Source organism: Plecotus auritus, assembly GCF_963455305.1.
Source record: "Plecotus auritus genome assembly, chromosome: X".
NCBI lineage: Eukaryota > Metazoa > Chordata > Mammalia > Chiroptera > Vespertilionidae > Plecotus > Plecotus auritus.
In genome coordinates, this window is record NC_137784.1 from 32,176,464 (window position 1) to 32,197,075 (window position 20,612).

General features: G+C 43.7%; 1 protein-coding gene and 1 pseudogene across 6 annotated transcripts in view; one reads left to right on the forward strand and one right to left on the reverse strand.

Annotated features, from left to right (window-relative positions):
* CHM (CHM Rab escort protein) overlaps positions 1-20,612 on the forward strand; it is a 259,883-nt gene that overhangs the window by 61,351 nt on the left and 177,920 nt on the right. The window lies entirely within an intron of this gene.
* On the reverse strand, positions 3,118-5,463 carry LOC308239353 (endothelin-converting enzyme-like 1; annotated as a pseudogene). Its single transcript has one exon. The product of its transcript is annotated as an endothelin-converting enzyme-like 1 (transcript).

The following is a 20,612-nucleotide window of genomic DNA, read 5'->3' on the forward strand; positions in this document are numbered from 1 at the left end:
TTAAATATATTTTATTGATTTTTTACAGAGAGGAAGGGAGAGGGATAGAGAGTTAGAAACATCCATGAGAGAGAAACATCGATCAGCTGCCTCCTGCACACTCCCTACTGGGGATGTGCCCGCAACCAAGGTACATGCCCTTGACCGGAATCGAACCCGGGACCCTTCAGTCCCAAGGCCGACGCTCTATCCACTGAGCCAAACCAGTTTTGGCATGGTTTATTTTCTTGTTAGTTTCCATGGTCCTAAGAGATGTGACAGTAAAGATATTGCTACAAGATATGTCTGATATTTTGCTGCCTATGGATTCTTCTAAGATTTTTATGGTTTCCCATCTTATGTTTAAGTCTTTTATCCATTTTGAGTTTATTTTTGTGTATGGTGTTAGTTGGTGGTCTAATTTCATTTTTTTTGCATGTATCTGTTCAATTTTTCCCAACACCATTTATTTATTTATTTTTTTATGTGCCTCAGGCATGAACCAGCTCTGGCCACCAACACAGGCATCAAGCTAGGATGAACTAAGGACTGTACATCTGCTTTGCCCCTGATTGATATAAGAGCAACACCACCAATCAGGTGTATCCTTGCCCATTGCCAGGGGCTCCAACACCATTTATTGAAGATACTGTAATGACTCCATTGTATGCTCTTGCCTCCTTTGTCAAATATTAATTGAGCATAATGGCTTCGGTTGATTTCTGGGTTCTCTGTTCCATTAGTCTATGTGTTTGTTCTTGTGCCAGTACCAGGCAGTTCTGAGAACAGTGACTTTATAGCTTGATATCTGGTATTGTGATCCCTCCAACTTTGTTCTTCTTTCTCAGGATTGCTGCAGCCATTTGACGTCTTTTTTTATTCCATATTAATTTTTGGAGAATTTGTTCTAGCTCTGTGAAATATGCCGTTGGTATTTTAATGGGATCTGCATTAAATCTGTAGATTGCTTTGGACAGAATGAACATTTTAATAATGTAGATTCTACCAATCCATTAACATGGTATATTCTTCCACTTGTTTATATCTTCCTCTATCTCTTTTAACAGTGTCCTGTAGTTTTCAGAGTACAGGTCTTTTACCTCCTTAGTTGAGTTTATTCCTAGGTATCTTAATTTTTTTGTTGCAATGGTAAATGGGATATTTTTTTAGGTTCTTTTCCTGTGAGTTCAATAATGGTGTATAAAAATGCCATGGATTTCTGGGTGTTAATTTTGAATCCTGCTACCTTGCCAAATTCATTTATTAAATTTAATAGTTTTTTTGATGGAGTCTTTAGGGTTTTATATGTATAATAGCATGTCATCTGTGAGTAATGAGAGTTTTACTTTTTCTTTTCCAATCTGGATGTGTTTTATTTCTTCTTTTTGTCTGATCATATGGCTAGCACTTCCAATACTAAAGATTAGGTCGAACAGGAGTGGTAAAAGTGGGCATTCCTGTCTTGATCCTGTTCTTAGGGGAAATGGTTTTAGTCTTTGCCCATTGTGTATGATGTTGGCTATAGGTTAGTCATATAAGGCTTTTATGGTATTACTAGAGGTCCGATCCACGAAATTCATGCACAGGTAGGGTCCCTAGGCCTAGCCAGCGATCAGGACCGATCTTTGGGGTGACCGGTGGGGCAATCTTTGGTGGGGGGCCACTGGCACCCACGTTGGCCAACCTGGCACCGCCCACTCACTAGCCCTGCCCCCTACTGCGGGGTGATCGGGGCCCCCCCCACTGGCATCCACCTTGGCTGGCCTGGGGCCTGCGGGCTGGGGGAAGCTCCTGTGTTGAGTGTCTGCCCCCTGGTGGTCAGTGCATGTCATAGTGACTGGTCGTTCCACCTGTCGTTCTGCTATTTGGTTGATTTGCGTATTAGGCTTTTATTATATAGGGTGTTGAGATATGATCTCTTTATTCCCACTTTGCTGAGAGTTTTATCAAAAAAGTGTATTGGATTTTGTCAAAGGCTTTTTCTGCATCAATTGATATAATCATGTGATTTTTGTCCTTCAATTTGTTTATATAATGTATCATGTTCATTGATTTGCAGATATTGTACCAGTGTTGCATACCTGGAATAAATCCCACTTGGTCATGGTGTATGATATTTTTAATGTGTTGCTGGATGCAGTTTGCTAATATTTTGTGGAGGATTTTAGCATCTACTAGTATATTCATCAGGGATATTGGCCTATAATTCTCTTTCTTTGTAGTGTCTTTATCTGGTTTTGGAATTAGGGTAATGCTGGCTTCACAGAAAGAGCTTAGAAGTGTTTCTTTTCTTGAAATTTTGCAATAGTCTGATGAGAATCACTGTTATTTCTTCTTTGAATGATTGGCAAAACTCCCCTGTGAAGCCATCCAGACCAGGGCTTTTGTTTGCTGGAAGTTTTTTGATTACTGCTTCAATTTTATCAGTAGTTATTGGCCTAATCAGGTTTTCTGATTCTTCCTGATTAAGTTTTGGAAGGTTATATTTTTCTAGGAACATGTCCATTTCTCCTAGGTTGCCCAGTTTGTTGGAATAGCGTTCGTTGTTCATATTTTATTACAACCCTTTATGTTTCTGTGGGGTTGGTTGTTACTTCACCTCTTTCATTTCTGATTTTGTTTATTTGGGTCTTCTCTCTTTGTTTCTTGGTGAGCCTGGCTAGAGGTTCATCAATCTTGTTTATCCTTTCAAAGAATCAGCTCTTGGTTCTATTGATCTTTTGGTCTCTATGTCATTTTTTTCCCCTCTAATCTTTATTATTTCCTTCCTTTTACTTTGGACTTTTCTTGTTGCTCTCTTTCTAGTTATTTAAGTTGTAGGGTAAATCAGCTTTGTTTACCAGACATAGCAGCAAGAACACAGCATAGATGGGGCCTGGAGAGTCTGGCCTGGCCACAGGCTCTGCCTGACTCGAGTCAAATCTGGGGACCCCTGTATCTCTCCCCATTCCTTCCTAGAGCCCAACCTCATCCCTGCTCTGAGTCCTCCCTGAAGTGATGGACAGCAGGAGGTGAGGTTCTGGAGGGGTTGGGAAGGTAGGTGGCACTCATATTGGGGCCCATGCCAGGTCCAGTGGCCAGCAGGAAGCAATTTGTGCAGGACAGTGGGGGCGTGTGAGTGGGTGGGGAGCGGCCAGCTCACCACACAAAGTACTTGTGAGCAGGGTTCATGAGCAAATCTTTGGGGCAATGGAAGGCCCGGCCAAATTCCTCAAACTGGGACAGACTGCCCAGAACCATATAGTGCTCAGGTGCATGCTTGTCGGTCAGCACCTGCAGGTAGATGGACTGTGACCACCACTTGATGCACCAATTCTGGGCAAAGGCAATGAAGAAGAGCTGGTTGTGTGTGTACTTGAGCTGGTGTAGTGGGTGCTCTGGGCCATGCTCCTGCACCCACTTCTGATAAGCATAGTAGGCCAGCTTGAGGCCCCCCATATCTGCAATGTTCTCACCAAGTTTGTGCTTCCCATTCACCCGCTGTTTGTAGACAGTGAAGTTGTCGTAGAGGTGAATGATGCATTCGGCCTTGTGCAGGAAGCGGCTGTAGGAGGCCTCTGTCCACCAGTGCAGCAAGTGGCCTGCACGGTCATATTGCACCCCCCGCCCCCTCAGTCGTCGTAGTCATGCATCAGCTTGTGCCCGATGATGGTGCCAATGCCCCCGTAGTTTTGAGACTGTGGAAAATCAGGGTCATATAGGGTGGGCTGCAGGATACCAGCAAGGAACACCATCTAGTTATTGTTGTGTAGATAGTAGGCATTGAGTGCTTGTGGAGGAAGCAGCCACATGGACTTGTCCACCTCCTACCAGATCTTCTTGACCGAGAGCCGGATGCTAAGGCGGATGCTGTTTAAGATGTTCTTGAAATAGGTCTTCTCGTGGACTTCAAACTCATACTCCTTGTCCACAGCCTAGGGTTTGAGCAGAAAGTCTGTGTAGCTGACCGTCGCCATCATGTACTGGAGCTTGACCCGAGCAGCTGCCTTGGTCTTAGCATCCATCCAATCTAGCTCCTCCAGGTGCTGGCCCAAGATGTACTTGATGTCTTCCACCAGCTGCTGCACCTTGGCTTTGCTGGCAGCTGAGAAGTGTTCATGTACAAAGAGGGTGCCAAGAGTCATGCCAAAGTGGCGGTTGGCCTGGCCCAGGCAGACACAGGCCAGCTCCTGGGGCTTGTCACTCTCCTCTATCTCGCCTGCCAATTCATGCAGAGCCTCTCGAAATGGTGCTAGACAAATGCTCACTCAGGACCACCACCGTGCACCACACCAGGTAGTTGTGCAGGATACTTCAGGGGGTGGAGCAGATGAGCTGGGACACCTGCTGTATGTAGTCCATGGCCAGCAGCACCACCTCCTCATCCTCTGAGTAGTCCCCCTGGAAGATCTGGTCCAGCAGCCACTTCCACTGCAGATGGGGAGTGATCTTCTGCAGCTGTCCCAGTGTCACCTTGTTGCACATGGAGCTGACATCTCGATGGAGGTCATCATACTCTGACACTGTGATGTTTGCCAGCCGCTGCTCCAGTTGCAGGATCTCCTGGGCCTTCTGCTCCACAGCATCAGCACCCAGTAGGCTGAGCAGGTGCTCCGTGAATAATCGGTAAGCTGCCAGGATCTTCTCACTGTCCTCATCCTGAGCTAAGTACAGGGTCCTCTCTGGTAGGGTGCGCCCATCCTGGTCAATGCGGATAACATACTCTGAGGAGTTCTTGTCGTCCAGGCTAACAGTGAGTGAAAATAGCGCAGCGGCGCTGTACACGCCCTGCACCTTGTACAGCAGCCTGTTGAGATCCCAGTGTACCGAGGACCCCAGGCACTTGGCAGTGCCACCCAGGTCCCAGCCTCCACAGTCTTTGATGACCTCAAGCGTGGCCCTCGGGCCGAGCCTCTCTATCTTGCGCATGTTGAGGCACGAGCGGAAGAAGGCACACACCTTGCACTGGGTTGCGCCAGCAGGTGCTGCATGTGCTCCTCCTTCTGCTCGCCAATGGCCGCAATGGTGCTGTAGGTGAGCTTGTCGTCGGGGATGGCGCGGCGCTGTAGCCAGCTACCACATGTGAAGAATAGAAATCCTGACATGGGTCTATGCTGGTGTCCAGGTTGGCGGTCAGGAAGCAGGCAACTCTAGCGAAGGCCTTGCATTCGGGGAAGCCCTTTGAGCAGGCGCCGCTGCCCGTCGCACCCGGGCCCAGATACTTGAGTGCCAGCATGGTGGCCAGGATGGCACAAAGGCTGGCAGTGAACATGAGCCCTAACAGCAGGCAAAACTTGCACCAGTTCCAGTGTGGCAGCCCAGCCCAGGTCCTGGTGGGAATTAATTGACACCTGGTGGGAATTAATTGACAGCTCTGCGCCCAATGGGAAGCTAGAGGGCAGCGAGGTCCCATGCACGCCCCCCACCTCCCGTGTTGCACCGGCTCACATACTTGACCTCCTGGAATTCCTTGTAGAGCACAGTCATCGAATATGGGGCCTCCATGGCGCTGCCAGAGCCACCCTGCAGCCCTTGGTGATCTCTGCTACAGGATGCACCCAGCCGCTGGCCTTCTGTCTGGCCTCCGCATGCCCTTCCAGACCGCAGCTACAGGAAAGATAGATGCAGGCTTAGAGAGCCACTGGGGCCTGACTGAAGGGGTGCAGGGATGGGTCCAGAGGCTGGAGATCACCTGACTCCCCAACAGTGAGCAGGCCTGGCGCGTGGTCTCCCCATCAGGTGTGCACCCGGGCTGAGCGAGAACAAAACAGGTTGAGCCCGTGACCAAGCCCAACCAGAGCCTGAGTGGGGCAGGTGGTCATTCTCTCCGTGTGCCCGCCGCCGCCACCTCCTCTCTGTTGTTTTTTGAGGTAGGCCCGTAGTGGTATTAACTTCCCTCTCAGGACTGCTTTCATTGTGTCCCACAGATTTTGGATTGTTTTGTTTTCATTTTTATTTGTTTCCAGAATGTTTTTTTTCTTCTTCTTTGATCTCTTTGGTAACCCATCCATTGTTTAATAGCATGCTATTTAGCCTCCCAAGTGTTTGATTGTTTTTATTGTAGTTGATTTCTAATTTTATGGCATTTTGATGTGAGATGTTAGATATGATTTCAATCTTCTTGAATTTGTAGAGACTTAGCCTGTGTCCTAATATGTGGTCTATCTTTGAAAATGTCCCATGTGCACTTGAGAAGAATATATATTCTGTAGCTTTGGGGTGGAATTTTCTGAAGGTGTCAATTAATTCCATCTGGTCTAGTGAGTTGTTTAGGATTGCTGTTTCTTTGCTAATTTTTTGTCTAGAAGATTTATCCAATGGTGTCAATGGGGTATTAAAGTCCCCTACTATGAGCGTCTCTCCCTTGATATCTTCCTGAAGTTTTTTTTTAATATATATTTTATTGATTTTTTAGAGAGGAAGGGAGAGGGATAGAGAGTTAGAAACATCGATGAGAGAGAAACATTGATCAGCTGCCTCCTGCATACCTCCCACTGGGGATGTGCCCACAACCAAGGTACATGCCCTTGACCGGAATCGAACCTGGGACCTTTCAGTCCTCAGGCCGACGCTCTAACCACTGAGCCAAACTGGCTAGGGCTTCCTGAAGTTTTTTTGATATATTTGGGTGCTCCTGTATTGGGTGCATATATGTTTACCAGAGTTATATCCTCTTGTTGAATCGATCCCTTTTAGTATTATGAAATGGCCTTCCTTATCTCTTGTAATGACCTTCACCTTGAGGTCAATTTTTAAGATATAAGTATTGCAACACCAGCTTTTTTTTTTATTTCCCTTTGCCTGAAAGAATTTTTCCATCCCTTCACTTTCAGTCTGTGTGAGTCCTTTGTTCTGAGGTGAGTCTCCTGTAGACAGCTTATATATGGGTCATGTTTTTTATCCATTTTGCTATCCTATGACTTTTGATTGGATCATTTAATAACCATTTACGTTTAACACGTTAAGCGCCATGTCAGTCACTGGTGACTGACACTATACTCTTCGTCCGGAAGACAAAACAGGCTGGGCACTTAACGTGTTAAGGTTATTATTGACAGGTACTTGTTTGTTGCCATTCTCATTTTTATGCCTATATTCTTTCTTCCCTTTATGTTTTTTTCTTTTTACAACATTCCCTTTAGCATTTCTTGCATTGCTGGCTTGGTGGTAATAAATTCCCTTAGTCTTTTTTTTTTTTTGTCTGCGAAGTTCCTAATTTCCCCTTCAATTTTGAATGATTGCCTTGCTGGATAGAGTATTCTTGGATTTAGTCCCTTTCTTTGCTTCACTTTGTATACTTCATTCTATTCCCTTCTGGCCTGATATGTTTCTGTTTAGAACTTAGTTGATAGTCTAATGCAGGGGTGGGCAAACTTTTTGACTCGAGGGCCACAATGGGTTCTTAAACTGGACTGGAGGGCCGGAACAAAAGCATGGATGGAGTGTTTGTGTGAACTAATATAAATTCAAAGTAAAGGAGCGGAGGGGAGAGCAAGAGAACCCTCCACTCTTTCGGCTCCGCGGGTCGGATAGAACAGCCGAACGGGCCGGATCCGGCCCGTGGGCCGTAGTTTGCCCACGGCTGGTCTAATGGAAGATTCCTTGTAGGTTACTTTCTGTCTTTCTCTGGCAGCCTTTAAGATTCTTATTTTTTTGTTGATTTTTGCCTTTATTACAATATGTCTTGGTGTCAGTTTTTTGGGTTCTTCTTGGTTGGGACTCTGTGTGCTTCTTGGACTTTGTGACTTTTTTCTCCCCAAAGTCAGGGAATTTTACTGTCATTATTTTTCCAAACAGGTTTTCTATTCCTTGCTCATCTTCCTCTCCTCTGCCACCCCTATTATACGGATGTTGTTTTGCTTTGTGTTGTTCCAAAACTCCATTAGACTCTCTTCATGCTTTTAATTTATTTTTCCATTTGTTGCTCTGCTTGGGTGTTTTTTCTATCTTCTCTTCTAACTCACTGATTTTGTCCTCATCTTCTTCTAGTCTACTGTTGAAACCTTCCATTATGTTCTTTATTGATTTTTGCCTTTATTACAATATGTCTCACTGTCAGTTTTTGGGTTCATCTTGGTTGGGACTCTGTGTGCTTCTTGGACTTGTGTGAAGTGGAATTTTCTGAAGGTGTTAATTGAGCCCGTGACCAAGCCCGACCAGAGCCTGAGTGGGGTGGGTGGTCATTCTCTCTGTGTGCCCGCCACCACCACCTCCTCTCTGTTGTTTTTTGAGGTAGGCCCGTAGTGGTATTAACTTCCCTCTCAGGACTGCTTTCATTGCATTCCACAGATTTTGGATTGTTTTGTTTTCATTTCCTCTTGATTCTTACACATGTTGGTGAATTTCCTGTCAAGCCTTTTGAGCATCTGTATAACCATTACTCTGAATTCTTTCTCTGACAAATTGCTTGCCTCTGTTTTATTCATCTCCTTTTCTGGTGATTCTTCCTTTTCTTTCATATGGGGTTTGTTTCTTTGTCTTCCCATTTTTACTGATCCTTTGTGATTGTTTCTGTGTATTAGATCAAACAGCTATGCCACCCAGATTTTTTGGATTTGTCTTATGTAGTAGATGTTTTGTTGGATCCAATGGTACAGTCGCTCAGGTTTTTTGGCCTGGGTATTCTAGGGAAGACCCCTACTTGAAATATTTGGGTTTTCTTGATGTAGTTCAGTCTTGAATGTTATTGTCCCTTTCGTGGATGGAGTCTTCTCTCAGGGTGTCTGGTTATGTGGCTCACTTTCTACATGCCGTGCCAACCGTTGTGGAGGTGCTGAATGAACAGCACAAAATAAAACTTGACACAACACGACACAAAAAGGAACAGAACATGAATGTACACAATACACCTATTACCCCAATAAAAGGATCACCAGAGAAAAGAGAATTAGGAGAGAGAAAAAAGAGCATAAATGATAGCAAGAAATGATAACAATAAAAGAAAAAAGAAAAGAGAGAGAATATGGGAAGATAACACAATAAAACAAATGATTATACCAAAACCCCCCAAAAAAATTCACCCAGAAAAGGGGGGATGGTCAGAATCTGTAGAGGTAGAGCTTAAATATAGAAAATAAGGTTAAGGAAATTGATGAATAGTGGAAGGACCACTGTTTAGTATAGAAGAGGTGAAAAAGAATGAGTGGATAAGAAAAAAATTATTTATTTATTGAAAAGGATAATATAGGGGAGAGCAGATAGGCCTGAATTTAGGGAGTGAAAATAAAAATTTAGAAGAAAAGAGCAAGAGAGGAGAGGGAGAAAAGTTTGAGTAGCAAAGAAAGAGAAAAGAGAAGGAGGAATGGAGTAGGAGTAGGGAAGAGGAAATTTTTTATATGAATAAGCCAACTGAAACTACAGTAATAATAAGACATCAATAAAGCAGATCAAGAAGATCAATTTTTAACAAGGGGTAAAAAGAAAGGAAAGAGAAAACCCAAGTCAGGGATAGGAGAAGAAAAACAGGATGAAAAAGGGAGAAGCGAGGAAGAAAAGATGACAAAAAAAGAAAATAATAAAAAAGTAAAGAAAATAAAAAATAAATAATAGTAAAAAAATTATTAAAAAAATAAAAAAGTGAAGTGTCATTTGCTTCATCCACCTTTTAATGCCCTATAGGAGCTGGTTTAGGACCCCACTCTTCTGTTCTGTCTGCCAATTCTGGGCTTCCTGTTAGGTAGTTATGTCCTGATCACTGTCAGTCACTGTCTTTGGAATTCAGCACTATGTTATGTTGATGTTCCAAGGGATCCACTGCTACTCTGCTAGTGTCTGTCTCCACAGGCCTTGGCTGCAAGCAGGCGGGACCAATCAGCCCCCTTTGCCTATCTGCCAGCTGTCAATTTTAATCACTCAAGCATCTGTTTCTGACAGGGTTTTAGGTTGGGGTGGTGCTGTTTTGCTTTCCAGGAATCATATTGATGTTTTTTCCCTGACCCAGAGCTATTCCTCTGCGAGTGGCCCAAGATATTACTATGGCCTTGGTTGGTCAGAGATCCTTGTATGGAGACCATTGGGCTTGGCTAGCAACCTGCAGTTTTTATCAGTCTGGTTCCCAGAATAGTGAGGCAGACTGGCCCCTCTTCCAACCCAGTCATTGAGGGCTCTTTGGGGCTATTCATAGCCTTTTTTTCCTTTGTATAGCTAAAAATGCAGGCAGGGTGTGGCAGGCTTTATTACCTGCCTTGAGGCTACTGGGAGGGACTGGCTTTTCAGGAGAGAAATGGCCTCTTAGGTTTGGAAGGTTATGAGTGTCCCAATACCTGAGTCCTGATCACATTTCCCTGCCCTGCTTCTCTCCTCAGTCTTTCCTGAGGCACTTCAACTCTTTGCCTCTCCCTGCTTCGCAACCTCTGGAGAGTTCTTGCAACTGAATAGTCCTATATTCTCATTTAGCAAATAAAAGCCAGGACAGAACAAAAGCAAAACCACCATGAAACTGCAGATTGCTCTCCCACCAGTACCTTGATGCGCAGGTGGCTTTTCAGATGGCCTGTCAGGGTGCAGCCTTTTGCGGCTATAGTTTTAAGTCTAGATTTCCTGGGTGCCAGCACCCCGGTGGCTTTTCCTTTTCTCAGTTGGGTGTTATGCCTGTCGCCAAGGGATGGAGCTTTGGTGCATTGCAGCTTCCTCATCACCTTCTTGGCCCAGTGGTTGGGTGGCCCTCTCCTGCCCAGATCCCTGTTCCTACCATTCTCCAGGCATCCTCTGCCCTTCCTTGTTGATAATTGTCTCCTCAGCTGTGCCTAATTTGTTAATCCTGGGTGGATCTTCTTCAATTTAGTTGCGTTTCTACTCTGGCCCCGGGACAAGGTGCATAACACGTTTGCCTATTTGGCCACCATTTTCTTGTTGATTTCTTATTAGAGGCAAATGTTTTGTGGCTTAATAAAGCTCTATCTCATTGAGTCACCTCAGAAATTGCATTTGTAGTAGTCTGTCAAATCAATTTTATGATATTTTTCTGCACTGGAAATTAACTCTACATATATAGAGTTAAATGAAAATTTAGGTCTGATGCCTTGTTTCTGTAATAAAAAGACTAAAATACTCTGTCTTGATGGTCTGTGATTATTAGCTTCTGAAAAAAGGAAGGAGTATTGATTCAACAGCTACTCCTACTGTGAAGTTATTTTTAGTAGCTTTTACTTTGTGGAAATTGAGGTCTGTTTATGTTTTCTTTAAGGCAAAAATAAGATAGCATGGATCTTTCTCTTTTACTGAAATACTTGCACATAATGCAAATAAGATAACTCAAAGATAAGTACTTGAAAGATTTTAGACTTAAGCTATTACAAAAAATAGGGAATTTAAAAAAACAATATCACGTAGAATAAAATTTTTATTTTTATCTTTTATTATTTAGATAAAATAAAACAATGCTGGTCTGTACAGGTGAGACAAATATATATGAAGTATCAAAGAATCAAGTGTTTCCCCATTTTCTTCTTTTAGTATCCCCCCATGTTAAAAACATATTTTATGATTTCTGTGGCACTAATTTATGAGTGAAAGTAATTTTCATTTGCTTAACCAGTTAACTACCACACATCTAAAATGGAAACCATCTCCACATGCCACGATATTTTGAATTTAATTTAAAAAATCAATTTGCAATGAATATTATAAAAACAAATATATTACTCACAGTTTGGGTGTTCTTGAATATTTTTAGCTGAAAATTCTCATGAAAAATGATTTTAAAGTTGGTCAGGGCTGCCACTTAGGGAAAACATTTTTTATTTATAGAAGCTCGTGGCATGTGGGGAAGGTCCACAGCTTGCATCTACAGATGCTTATGGCATCCAATGGGTTAACCTATTTTAGTATTCAAGACACCGTATGCTATTAAATACATTTTCATCTATATATATATAAAGAGCCAGGGTCTGTAATGTCCAAAATGACTGAAGGGATGACCGAATATCAGGCTGTATGCGCAGCAGACTCAGGTGGACGGGGACTGGCGAGCGGGCTAAACTGCTGAACTCTCGGAGGGTGAGAGAGGTGGGGCTTATCAGCAGCTGCGCCACTGCTGGTGAGGCCTGGAGAAAGAAGCAAGGTCTGATCCGCAGCCTCTGTGGCAGCTCCTGATCAGCCCTTGCCTCTCTCTCTCTCCGGGCCTCTCCAGCAGCCCCACCTCTCTGATCAGGCCCGGAGATGCTGACAGGCATAGAAACTGACCAGTCAGAACCAAATTTGGGTGAACTGCGAGGAGCCAATGGTTGCCTAGGAGTGGAGCTTCTGATGCTGACTGGCATAGAAACAGACCAATCAGAACCAAATCTGGGTAAAATGTGAGATGCCAATGGCTGCCTAGGAGGTGGAGCTTTTGACACTGACTGGCATAGAAACCAACCAATCAGAACCTAATCTGGGTGAACTGTGAAGGCAGAACCTAAGGTGGGGGCTGAGGAGGGGTTTTAAGGACAACAGCTGTTTGGTGTGTGGTGTAAGAAAGCAGTTCAATTGTTTAATGAACGGTTTGGCAGTATAGTGCATATCACTGCCTATCAGTCCAGATACAGGGATTATGTATTTTTGTCTGCCAAGAACATCTCCTCCTTATGAAAAAGGCTCCCCCCCCTGCATTTAAGCAATCCTATCCTATATAATCTATACTACTAAAAGGGTAATATGCTAATTAGACCGGGTCGACTGGCCATCTTCCGGATGTCCTACTTCCTTCCGGACAAAGACATGGTGGTGGGGGCCGAGGCAGAGGCAGTTAGGGGCAATCAGGCCAGCAGGGGAGGGCAGTTGGGGGTGAAATCAGGCCCACAGGGGAGGGAAGTTAGCAGCGATCAGGCAGGCAGAGGCAGTTAGGGGCAATCAGGCCAGCAGGGGAGAGCAGTTAGGGGTGAGATCAGGCTGGCAGGGGAGAGCAGTTAGGGGTGAGATCAGGTCGGCAGGGGAGGGCCGTTGGGGGCGAGATTAGGCCGGGAGGGGAGGGCAGTTGGAGGTGACCAGGCTGACAGGGGAGGGCCATTGGGGGCAAGATCAGGCTGGCAGGGGAGGGCAATTGGGTGTGACCAGGCTGGCAGGGTAGGGCAGTTGGGGGCTAGATCAGGCCAGCAGGGGAGGGCAGTTGGGGGCGAGATCAGGCCAGCAGGGGAGGGCAGTTGGGGGCGAGATCAGGCCTTCAGGGTAGGGCAGTTATGGGTGAGATCAGGCTGGCAGGGGAGGGTATTTGGGGGTGAGATAAGGCCAGCGGGGTGGGGGCAGTTAGGGGCAATCAGGCAGGCAGGCAGAGGCATTTAGAGGCAATCAGGCAGGCAGGCAGGTGAGCAGTTAGTAGCCAGTGGTCCCAGATTGTGAGAGGGATGTCTGACTGCTGGTTTAGGTCCGCCGTCAAGCCTCGCCGGGGGAGGGCCATGGCCTGAGGTCTCCCTCAAGTCCTGCGGGGCGGGGGGTGCGGCTTGAGGTCCCTAACCCCAGCCAGGTGCCATGCAGTCTGAGGTTCCTGCTGTTCGGTCATGACGTTATGGTGTCCTGGCTAATTTGCATATTCCTCTATATAGATTACTAGAGGCCTGGTGCATGAAATTCATGCACAGGTGTGGTCCCTAGGCCTGGCCAGTGATCGAAGCCCAAGCGTCTGGTGTGGTAGAGCAGGTCCCAGCTGATCTCTGGGCCCTGGGCAGCACCTGGGCCCCCAGGCTGCCATGCACCCCTTTCTGCCTGAGTCACAGCACCCAAGTCCTCATGCAGAGATGCAGTGAGCGGGGCTGGACGCCGCGGGCCGGGGTGCAGCGTGGGCCTTTGGGCCGCCCAGCGGTGCCACACGGAAGCCAGGCAGGCAGCACACTCTTTCCAAACCAGCCTCGCAGACTGGCTCCTGCGCGAACCCACGGGGATCCCAACCGGCCCCTGCAGTCCTGATGGCTGCAGCCCAGCTCACCTGGATGAGGTCACACAGGTCCAGGGCAGGCTCCTCACGGGCATTCGGCACCTGAGCATGGGTGTTTCCCCAGTGCAAGCCCTGGCATCCTGGGGGAGGGTAGCAGGTGGAGTGAGAGTGAGCTTCGTGGGCACCCCGCATTATCACCACACCTCCATCCCCATCATCCCTGCCCCCAAGTAGCCAGCAAGAGGTTGCAGCACATCGCTGACGCCTGACATGTTCTGCGCCGCACCCTGGTGGTCAGCGCACGTCATAGCGAGCAGTCGAACTCCTGGTTGAACTCCTGGTAGAGGGGACAATTTGCATATTAGGCTTTTATTATATAGGATTCCGCTATGCCCAAAGTGCTATTCCATCACAAAACTAATAATGGAATTAGTCAAACCAGTCATAACTATTCAAATCCAATAGCATCTTCTCTGTGTGGACTTCAGCTCTCCTATATATAATCAGAAGAATCGATTTGTGCAGTAATTCTGCATATCCTATATAATAAAACCCTAATATGTAATTAGACTGAATGGTGGAATGACCAGTCACTATGACGCACACTGACCACCACTGGGCAGATGTTCAATGCAGGAGTGTCTCCCTGGTGGTCAGTACGCTTCCACGGGGAGCACCGCTCAGCCAGAAGTTGGGCTCAGGGCTGGCGCAGCTTCGGTGGCGGGAGCCTCTCCCACCTCCCACGCAGCACTAAGGAGCAGCGAGCCTGGCTTTTGGCTGAGTGGTGCTCACGCTGCTCAGCCAGAAGCCCTGAGTCGGGCTCATGGCTGGCGAGCACAGCAGCGGTGGCGGGAGCCTCTTCTGCCTCCATGGCAGCTCTAAGGACCCCTCGGGGGATTTCTGCTGAGGGGTCCCAGACTGTGTGAGGGCACAGGCTGGGTTGAGGGACCCTGCCCTCCTGCAGTGCACAAATGTTGTGCACTGGGCCTCTAGTACTTCCATAAGAGCTTTGTCATACTGTCTTATAATTACACTATGAATGTGTCCTCTGATTTGACTAGGAGCAACTTAAGGGCAAGGAAGTAGTTTGGTCATTTTGGAACCCTTAATGCACAGTAATGATTATTAACTGACAATTAATGCATTGCTATTAATCAAGGCTTTAGGATTAAATGGACCTGGGTGCAAATCCCCAGCTGTGCCTCTTATTACCTGCATGACCTCAGCCAAAAACCTCACAGAGGTTACTTTTTAAAGCCTCAGTTACTTTTTCTGTAAAATAAGAATAAAAGCATCCAAAGCAGTGCTCAGCACATAGTAAATTATTATCATCATCCTCCTTACAAATTATGGACACAGGAGAACATGCTCAGTGTCTCCAGTTCCCTTTCCTCAGCAATTACCAAAGTCCAGAGCTAGCTGGGCACAACCAGGTTCACTGACAACCCTAAGAAGGAAGATAGATGATAGATAGAGATAGAGATAGAGATAGAGATAGAGATAGAGATAGAGATAGAGATAGACAGTGAGAGACAAGAATGGGGAAACTACTGAGAGAAGGACAGAACTGACAGATCAAAGGATTGAGGACTGCTGATTTCCTTTCCCTTTTCCCCTATCCTCTACTTCAGAGTAGTCACAGCTCCTAAAATTTAATCCTTCCTTTGTTATAGAAAGACAAATAAAACTCCATTTACATTAATAGAATAAAAAAGGAAATTACACTGACAGGAAAAAGCTTTAAGCTTTACTGCAGTAGATCACTCTGCTTCCAGCTGTGAAGCTGATTAATATCCTTCAAACCCCCAAGGAGCTGGTAGGTACAGTTGCCATTTCAAAGTAAAAAAACAAAAAAACAAAAAAAGACAAACAAACAAAATAAGGGGAAAGAAAAATAAAAAAATAAAAAGGAAAAAAGATTTACCTTCATTTTCTTTTCAAAAGACAATGAATGATAAAGTAGTTGCTCAAGGGGGTTGGGGGGATAGAGGGAGGAAGATGTGGTGAAAAAATACGTATATACATTCAATTATCTTTGCATGTAGTTTTCTATGTTGTTGGAATGCTATCCTAATTCAAACCCACTGAATAAAGCTAGTCAAAGTTGGTAATATCAAGAGAGAAGCTGATGTACCATGATTTCTGCAAAGAGCTATCTCAGTCAATCTAGTCTTTGAGCTCTATGGGGAAAAATCCTCCTTATGCAAGAACTGTCATTTGTAAATGAAGCTCCTGTCTTACAGATTTCAGTGACCTAAATATAAAATGATATTCCTATTTCAAAAAACCATAAAAATTTGCAAATGGCTTCGAGATATCCCCCCCTCACAATGCTCTCTAAAATAAAGGCTAACCATATTCCCGATGATTTCAAAGTAAAAGCTTTTTAGTGAACCTGCTACATTTTGTCAGATGTGCTGACAGCACCTCAACTTTTTACATGTATCCCACTGGCCCCTCACAGTGATGATTCAAGGTAGGTTGTACACTATACCCTCTTTACAGTTGACAAAAACGTAAGTCACAAAACTAATCAGTGACAGAGTAACAACTTGAATCAGGTATCTTTGACTCTCAAGCCCAGTATTTGTTTGTTTTCTAACCATACGGGCTTATCTTATTAAAAGAGCACAGGCTTTGCAGTAAGATGGACCTGAGTTTAAAATTCCCCTTAATACATATGTGGCATTGGACAAGTTATTTCAGTTCTCTGAGTTTGTTTCCTCACCTGCAAAAGGAGGGGAATTAGATTTCTTTTAGAGCAGTGGTTCTCAACCTTTCTAATGCCTCGACCCTTTAATACAGTTTCTCAGGTTGTGGTGACCCCCAACCATAAAATTATTTTCGTTGCTACTTCATAACTGTAATTTTGCTACTGTTATGAATCGTAATGTAAATATCTGTGTTTTCCGATGGTCTTAGGCTCTACAGCAGCGGCTCGCGACCCACAGGTTGAGAACCGCTGCTGTAGAGCCTAAGACCATCGGAAAACACAGATATTTACATTACGATTCATAACAGTAGCAAAATTACAGTTATGAAGTAGCAACGAAAATAATTTTATGGTTGGGGGTCACCACAACCTGAGAAACTGTATTAAAGGGTTGCGGCATTAAAAAGGTTGAGAACCACTGTTTTAGAGAATTGTAAAAAGAATTAAATAACTTAATATTTGTAAAGTACCTAATACAGTACAGAGCAAATACTCAGTAAACAGTTAGGTTGGAAATGGAAGGAACTAGAGGCTGGGGAACCTTTGAGGAGGCTAATGAATAAACATCATTAGAGATAGGCAGTGGTGGCAGGTTTGGCAAAGATAGAATGGGTTTGAAAAATTATCTAGTGTTGACATGTGAGCAATGAAAGATGAGTGAGTTCAAGCATTTTTGGCATAGGAAGCAGTAAGAATGGTGCTGCTATTTATTGAAATAGGGAAACCAAGAGGAAAGTCAAGTTGGATCTGAGAGACATAAAAAAAATTAGCCTTTTGGACATGTAGAGATTAAAGTTAACCTGGGATATTTATTGACGGTAGATGTCAAATAAGTTGGTGACTCATGATATGTATCTTCAGCCCAGAAATAGCTATGAGTCTGGAGCTCACCAGCAGGGCTAGATTCGAGATACCAAGTTGTGAGTCATCAGTGGGAAGTGATAATTGAGTCAGTAGGAATAGATGAGATCACAGAGGAAAACAAGAATTGAGGGCAACCTTTGCACATTACCTGGCTTGGTGTCTTAAAATGGATTTGGATGTGTGGACTAGTGTCCAATGACTAATAACTTTTAAACACAAAACAGTCTTTCTCCAGCCCCAATGACTGGGAACACACCATAGTATTTCATTCTGGCAGACTTATCTGATTGCCAAAGAAACTTCCTGTAGTTGGAGGGGAGTCTTTTAAAACAAAGGGCCTGGTCTTCTTCTCTAACATTAGAATTGCATCTGCATAGTCCACCAAGGAGTCCCACCCTCCTTGATCTTGGAATAAGGAGATGATGAAAGGAGCTCAGCTTTCTCCTGTGTCAGGTATGTGGAGCTTTTACTAAATGGGAATTTGTGAAGAAAGTTAAATCTAATATGTCCCCAAGCCTTTTCTGTTATTTGTGAACCAGGAGATAGAAATGTGTCATGATTCTTTGTAGTACTGTACTCCAACCATATTTAAATAAAATAGTGACTCTTTTAATGTGCATACTGTATCGTACTCAATAATAGCTGGCAAAGCAATATTAGTAGACATGCCACTTATTTTTCTACTCCTACCATATACAGAAAGATATTTGTGCACATTAAATATGAGACATACAATAAAATTGTTTGTAGTTAGGTCCTAGAAATGACTAGTCCCTCCAGCTCTGTCTTTAGAGTAGATATAGTCATGAGGTTATTATCCCATTTTCATTATCTAGATGAATCGCTGAAGCAAAACGAAAATTAAAAGTTCATTCCATTGCCTGGAATCCAGATGTCAGGATTTGTATTATATACTTATGTGTATAATTTTAAATATTCTAATCTTATAGATTATAGGAGACAGTGTTATGTAATGGAAAGAGCATAGGCTTTGGGGCCTGATGTGCCCTGGGCTTAAACCCACGCTTTGCCATTTTCTAGATGAGTGAGTTAAATAAGATACTCAATATCATGGTTGGTTTTAGTTTTTTCTAATTTTAAAATGGGGATAATTATAGCATCAATCTCTCAGGATTCTTATGAAGATTAAGTGAGATAATGAATGGAAAATGACAAGCTCAGTATATATAGTATTCTGTTTTTCTCCTTCCCTTAACATGAGTTAAGCCAGCATTTCTCAAAATATATTCTGTTGAACTCTATTCCTTCCAAATGCTTTTTCAAAAAATGCTTATTGCTCAACTTAATTTGTTCAGTCTTGGAGAGAACAGACATTAACATATTTAATGGTTCTGAGAAGCTCAATCATGAACAATTTTTGGGTGGTGGTTTAACTTTTTAAATAGCATTTTCCAAATTTATTTTGTCATTGTACCTTTTTTTTTTTTTTTAATTGAGAACACCTATTAATAGCCCATGCTATTGATGGGATACATTTTGGAAAAGAGGAGTTTAGTAATCAGGTCCAGGTGATATTCGATATCTGTTTGGCCTCATTGAGCATTATAATATCACTAGAAGCCTGGTGCATGAAAATGGGTGGGGTGGGATCCCTCAGCCTGGACTGCCCCCTCTCACAGTTTGGGAGCCCTCAGGAGATGTCATACTGACGGCTTAGGCCCTCTCCTCTGTGGGAGGTGACCAGGCCAATCAGGGGATGGTGCCGCCCCCATAACCCTGCTGCTGCTGCCACTGCTGGTTGCCGCGGCTGCAAGGCCTGAGCCCTGGGCCTCACAGCTGCCAGGGCTCACGGCTGCCTGAGGGCTCATGGCTGCCAGATCCCACGACTGCCTGAGCCCTGGGCCTTACAGCAGCTATGGCTTTGTCCGGATGGACATCCGGAAGACGTCTGGACTAAATGATGCTAGCCCATTTAGAAGTTTTGGGTTGCTTATCTCACAATAGGATTAGGGTTCTGGAGAATTGAGTTTCCATTTCAGTTCTGCCATTCTTTCATTGTCATTAAAAAAACCATGTGAAAATAGTAAAATAATTTTGAAAATTAAAAATGCCGTCAGTGGAAAGTGGTATAACAACTCTACTAGGAAATTGTAGGAGCAGTAATACTAGAATGGGGGTGTCTACAGGTTGAGTTGTGTTGCCTCCCTTTTTCACTGAGCATACTTGGACCCCTTCAGCTATCTGCCTGAAAACATTTTCAACTCCTGGGTTTCTTAATAATTAAAAATGAATCTCAGATGCATGTGCCTGAATGTCAGTAGCTCTGTCTTTTGTCAGTGTTTTTGTACTTGCTTACAGAAGCCATTTCCTAGTACATCATGTAGCTATGGCTGTTGCTGAGTATTAAATACTGAATTGTAATAAAAATGCACAATGGAAAAGAAGATTGTTAGGATTTATGTAACAGATTTACTTAATAGATTTAATGTTTAGCCTTCTGATATTGTATAACTTTATGTCTATCTATAATGTATTTCTTTTCTATTAGTACACATTAAGCAAAGTGAAGTTGCTTTTAACATTAATCTCTTGGGGAAAGGATGAGAAATCTCTTGTTACTGTTGTAATACTAGTTTTTTTCTGTGTTTTTTTTTTAAATTTTTTATTGGTTAGTGTTAATGGAGACAGTTATATAATTCATTTCCTTCCTATGTCTGGAAAAATTTAGGTGGTACTCTGAGTAAGCTTTGTAAAACTTTAGAAAGATTAAAATCATGTTTTCTGTAGTTTTAAGGTCATCATTTCACACAATGGGGAGTTACACCTCAGTATTATGATTATTGGGCTCTTCTATCTTTGAAAATAAAAATGTCCATTTGTGATTTTTTATTACTTTAGCTGAAATTTTTAGGTCATTTTTCCATCCTTAAACTTAGAGGGCTTTAGACACTATTTTTATGGTTTGCTCTTTAAATACTGTGAATACTCATTTTCTAGTTCCACAAAGAGATTCTAGTTTTACGGGAGACTTTTTTCGTCATATAAAATAGTATTCCTGGCAACAGAGATAAATGCCATCTTTCATCATAAACAGCTTTTTCTTTTACTTGATGTACAGAGGCAGTTTTGATACAAAATTGGCAGAAAATGTTGCATTCCCCCCCTTTTTTTTTCTCTCTCCCCCCCCCTTTTCTTTTGGTCAAGAACTTCTCACTTTACCCTTAAAATGTAACTATGGGATTTTAGAAACAAAATTAGTAACCTAAT